Source organism: Falco rusticolus, chromosome 6, assembly GCF_015220075.1.
Source record: "Falco rusticolus isolate bFalRus1 chromosome 6, bFalRus1.pri, whole genome shotgun sequence".
NCBI classification, from domain to species: Eukaryota; Metazoa; Chordata; class Aves; order Falconiformes; family Falconidae; genus Falco; species Falco rusticolus.
Window position 1 is genome coordinate 75,988,848 of NC_051192.1, and position 5,939 is coordinate 75,994,786.

The following is a 5,939-nucleotide window of genomic DNA, read 5'->3' on the forward strand; positions in this document are numbered from 1 at the left end:
TAAAATGAAAACTAAGCATTTTACCTGTAATATAGTGATTTCAACTTGTCAGTTAGCTTTACCACTTCTATTAGTATCCATTCTTGAGATCGCGAGCGCAAGTAAAATACTACTTTTTCAATGTTTCTATTCCAAGATGTTCGCGGAAATTTAGTAGAATGCAAGAGAGTTTCAAATAATGACTGTATGACTGAGAAAAGAAAAGGAAAATTTTCTTAAATAACCCAGATACAGGATGTGAAACTGGGGTTTTTTATTATTTATTTGGGAAATACAAATTTTATTTACAAAATTATCAGAGTCCTAAATGGACATACTGTCCAGTAAGACAACTAATGTAATTGATCTAAAAACATGTCTCCAACTGTAGCATAGAAGTAATTTATTATAAAATTCTCTATTAGTTGCATGTTTAATTTAAGGAAAGTACAAGAGCAAGATCCTGCACTACATTTCACTTAAACCATCTTAAAATTAGCTCTCCAGGTGAAGCTAGTCCTGCTGGGTCTTTCTCATTAATGGGAAAAAAAGAAAGAAAGAAAGATATACCTCAAGAAGATGCTTAATTTCTGTCTTGGATATTTACATTAGAATGAGTTGCTCTCCGGAGATGTCTTCTGGCTAGACAACTTTTCCACAAGCTTGCTGACTGAAAGCAGCTGAGGAAGAGAAAAGCCTGAACATACAGGCTGATCATGGAATGATTATGAGCTATCAGTATGGATCAGTGGAATCAAAATAAATTCCAAGGTACTTCAGCTAAAACTTTCTCTGTAAAAAACAGGGAAACAGCTTTCAATATATTCTGAAATGCTGAATAAGATTCTTTTTCCTCATGTTCAAGACTGATAGCATCAAACTACAAAAGATGCTGACAAGAGCAATGACAATGATAAAGTGAGTAGGGAGCTGATCTTAGGAGAGGAAATGGAAAATACATGGCTTGTTCAGTCTAGCATAGTATTTCTAATATACTGCTAGGATTTAGAACTGCAGTGTAAGAAACAGCTCACTATAGATGTGAAATATTTGAGCTTGCCATAAATGGTTACATTAGCCAAATAAGTATTATTTTGCTAGAAACTAGGCAGTGAAATTCTCTGTATCAGATTTAATCTAGCAAAAGTAAAACAGAGGAGTATGATACCTTTTTACAAACACATCAAGGATATAAATATCAAGCAAAGAAAAAAAAACTATTAAAGTTAGAAGTCAGTACTAGCATAGTGGTGGATAGATATACGTTTGCTGTGGAAACATTTAAACCAAAAATCAGAAAAATATCTAATAGTTACTAAATGTGTCTTAAGCAGTGCTCTAATAGAAATAGAGCTGGCAAGAAGAAGAAAGAAGCATAAAAATTAAATCAATGTAAAGGAAATCCGACTATTTCAAAATGCAGAGATTTTGACTTATGATCACTGCCATCACATAGGCTTTAGTTCGACACCTGAGAGCTCCCTTTCAGAGTTATGTTTCTAAACACTTGCTGAAAACACTATCTTGTTGTATCAGGGCCTCTGTTGGTTTCAGAAAAAAAAAATCAAGTTGTTTTCCAGTTATACTAGAAATGCTATTCTTTGACTTTGATGGCATGATGTAAATGATTCCTGAATCATATTAGTAGCAATCTTTAACATGTCAAATATATATGGAGGGGAAAAAAAAAAAAAAAAAAAAAAAAAAAAAAAGAACAGTTTATCGTTGACAGTAAAAATTAAATAGTCCTATTAACAAAAGCTGTGCCACACATTTCCAGCTGCTTTAAGTCAACATTCTTAGTGCACAAACAGGTTGATAAGACAGTGCAGCAAGAGGGTTGAGGGTTTTTCTGCAAACAGTTGGAGCTATGAGTTAAATAGTGCCTTATATTGTCATTTCTTAATTATCAAGTTTTGTCATTCATGCCAAGTAACTTAAAAAAAATATATTTTAATTATAACTTTATCCTTGTAGTCACAAGTAAGAAAGTTATCTTTATGCATAGGCATTTTACAGAAGAATGAGATGTGAGATAGCTGAACAAGATGAAATAAGATTATTGAGCTTCATCTGTTGTCCATGGATCTCTTATTTTTTCCATATTTAAATTTCTCAAAAAGCAAAGTCTTATAAAAATACAACAGTGGTAATTTTAACAGTCTTTAATATTGTCCCCATACTACAACTCCTAACTGATTCATTTTCTTTGACTGGTTTCATAACAACAATCCTTTTTGAATCAGAAGTTAAGAAAAGTTGTTATGTTTGTATGGTTTCAGTTTCAGTCTGTTTTACGTGGAAAAAGCCCCAGACAAACCCCAATGCAAACCCCAAACCTAGTTACATTAGAAACTGACAATGTTCTAACATTAGTCATTAGAAAGTTAAAAAGTAGAAAAAGGTTCCTCATATAACTTTAGCTTATATCCACCAGAATACACATCATTAGGATAGTCATTGTTTACTTGATCAGTCCTGTTTTGTTTAGCAGTTGTACTTACATTTGTCAGCAAAACCACCCAATGTTAACGAACACAAGCCAAGCTTTGTAGAAAGTGGTAGTAACCTTTAGCAGATGCTACCAAATGACTGGAAAACCAGAAAAGCTTTCAAGTGTAGTAGATATATGTTATTCTCCACATTAAAATAGTATCTGAATAATTCAAATATTACTAAAATATAACTTAAAAAACCTACTCAAAGTGAAAGAGTGTGCAAATATAATAATAAAAGCCCTTTCTTTTTTGTAATTTTATTGTTGACCAAATCTTCAGTTTTCTTGATCAATTGCTTACTATAATAGTCAATGAAAGGATAAAATGATTAATCTAAATACATGTACACGCAGAATAGGAACTCACATATTTGGATGCAAGAGTGAACAAGAGGGCTTTGGAATGATGTGTTTATTAATACACAAAAAAAATTTCACTATATAAGAAAAATCACACAGGAGACAAATGGGTCCAAAATATCTCTGAAATGAAAAAATCTATTAAACTGGTACCTAAACAAATAGCTGAAATATTTATTCAAATGAAGAATAAAATGTAAGCAAAGTCTTTTCATCAGTTATTTAAAAAACAAAATAAAACTGTTATAACCGTGGTACAAGTCAAGCATGTTACCTATGTAAATAATTATGTTTGAACCCAGAGCTGTCTATGTATAGAGCTAGTCAGAAAATTTCTTGAAAATGGTGTGCTATTAAAAAATGCTAATTGCTTGATTCTGAAACATTAAGTTGAAAACTTGTTACATTTAATAACTTTTTGGCCACTTAAAGGTAGGAATTCAAGGGACACAACAGAGTGTAGCTTTACCTGCTGAAGTGCTTTTGGGAGCTACAGCCCAGAACATCCAGGTCTGTTAGGATTTCAGTCTGTCAGTTACCAATTTTGCTAATAATCCCTTTCAGGTAAAAGAAACTTCTGAAATAACTTTTCCTAAAACAGTTTTTTGGATTTTTTTCATACTGTGATGTAAACTCAACTCTACTAAGATGATATTTCAAAGTACTCAGTCCATTAAAACAAAACAAAACAAAACAAACTTCAGGACAACACTTTCCATGTTTTCCATATACTATATTCTATGGACTATAATGACTGCCTAATATTTTGAGTGCATGTTTTAAAACAGTTTTTTAAAACAAAAAATAATTACGACCTTAACGTTTCAGTTTGCGTCAGCAGAATAGTTACTAACTACTGATATACTGGTAGTTAGGGATACCTTTCAGGCAGTGAAATTCAAACTTTTCTGATGATATACAAGAATTACTTAGGAGATAACACCTTTTTTGGCAAAGGAGATGCTAACCAGTAGATTTTGAAAAAGAAAAGCAACATAACTTACCCTCATAAGCATTAATCTGTAAGGAAATGAGAGAATAATAGCTAAGTAAGCCCCAAGAGATATGTTTTAGGTAGTGCAAGTGATTTTCTCTTGATAATCTTTTTTCCTCTCTGAGTTCTACAAAACAACTTTTTACAGCTAAATACTGTACAGATGTAGGAGAAAAGGCAACAAAACTGGTTTAAAACTTTAAAATATTTCCATTGTCTGCATTTAAAGAGTGGCACAGATTCTTCATCATTTTGCCCTATGCCGCAGGTATATTATATTGCTAGAAAGAAACGACTGAGTTCAAAGCTGAACTTGCTCAGAGGGGCTTACATTTGTTTAGTAAGATCTGACCCATGGTCAATGCTGTAGAAATGTTATGTAAGTGGTACCTAAGACTTTCCTGTGTGCCTGTCATATCTAAGTCACCCTGAACGGCAGATTTGAGCTAGTCCCGAACTTTTTGATGGAAAAGTGGCTTTTCGTGCTATCATAATGAAATATTTCATATTGAGTGAGTGATCTTTTAGAATTTCAGATAATTTGTTTTGTAGTATTCTCACTAGCCTGCTGAAGAACAAAAAGCATTGCCTATGCTATGCTGGCATTTCAAGGTTCACTCATGGGTTTCTAAAGACCAGGAACTCCTGAAGGGTTCCTGTTTGTATTAATGAGTCCTGTTCCCTGCCTGAATCTGAGAGTCCCAGGATCCAAGGGGATCAGTGGTGCCAAAAAGGCATTCAGATAAGATCTCTCTTGCAAGGATCTTCACATCTGATCTTCAGATCTTCAGATCTTCAGATCAGATCAGCTCCCTCTGTTTGTTTTAGGAGAACACATAGGGTTTGTATCTGTGTTGCTCAGTAAGCGTTCTGCAGCAAAGTCTTGTATTGCTATGTACAATTCAAAAAAGCACATTTATTTAACTGGTTAGTGTTTCTTTGGGGGTGGGTGGGTTTTTTTGTTTGTTTTTTTATGGCTAATGTTTGGGCTTTTTTAATGGCTATTAATTGTGCGCTGCTGTAAACCTTTGACAAATTACTTTTCTTGGTCTTGGTCTAGCCAAGATACTAATGTTCTATTACTTGATAAGTACTATGTGCACATTAAATAAAATATTCAGAACTTCTCAGAGATATTCTGCTTCCTGCTTGATTAGCTATTTGAAAATCCCATAGAATCACAGAATAATTTATGATGAAGGCCAACCTCAGGAAGTCATTTAGTTCAACTCACTGGCCGGAGCAAGGCCAAAGCAGAAGTATATGGCTGAAGTTCAGAAAAAAGCTTTTGTCAAAAGGTAATGAGTGGGAACAGTGTTAGGAAAATGAAAAGACCTGGTGTGAGATCACTTTTCAAGAATCTAAGGAAAATACTATGAAATAGACAAACCTATACTAACTATATGTATTGACGTCAGTCTAGCTGTTTAAAGGCTAGACTAAAAAGATCTCTATACCATGATGACAATAAGGGCTAAGTAACATGAACAAGGATAGTGATACAAATCCATACTAAGAGTTCAACACTGCAGCGAATATAAGCTTATACCAGGGGCTTTACTCTGCCTTAATAGACAGTTCACTGTAGCATCATTTCTTAGTGACTCCATGACCAAAGCTGAGATAACATACAAAGTAATTTTTGAGTACTTCCAACCAAACCATTACAAAAAGTAATAGCTCACTTTATTTAGAAATGTTTTATTAGTTATTTATATGTTTAGTAGGTCTTTCTGGGCAAATATCAGCAACATTATCAGACAAAGATTAAATCCATCATTTGGCCAAGGCAGAATTCCTTGCCTAAAGGATTAGCAGACTTTTGCTTGCGACATTAATACATAATGATCTAGGACATTTTTCCTTCTGTTCTTCAAAATCGTTTATGGACTTTGCATCTCCCATATCTATTGGACAGCTGTGCATAAAAGCCTAAATGAAACATCTGGTTTCATTTTAGCAGTTACTTCCTATTGCAAAATACATTGTGTTCTTTAGAAAGCCAGGCAAGTTTGCAGTCACCCCAATTTTATTTTTTTTTAGTCTGTTTGTATGCATTGATATGTTCACCCTTTTGCCAGAAACTACTGTTATTCCAACAACATATTT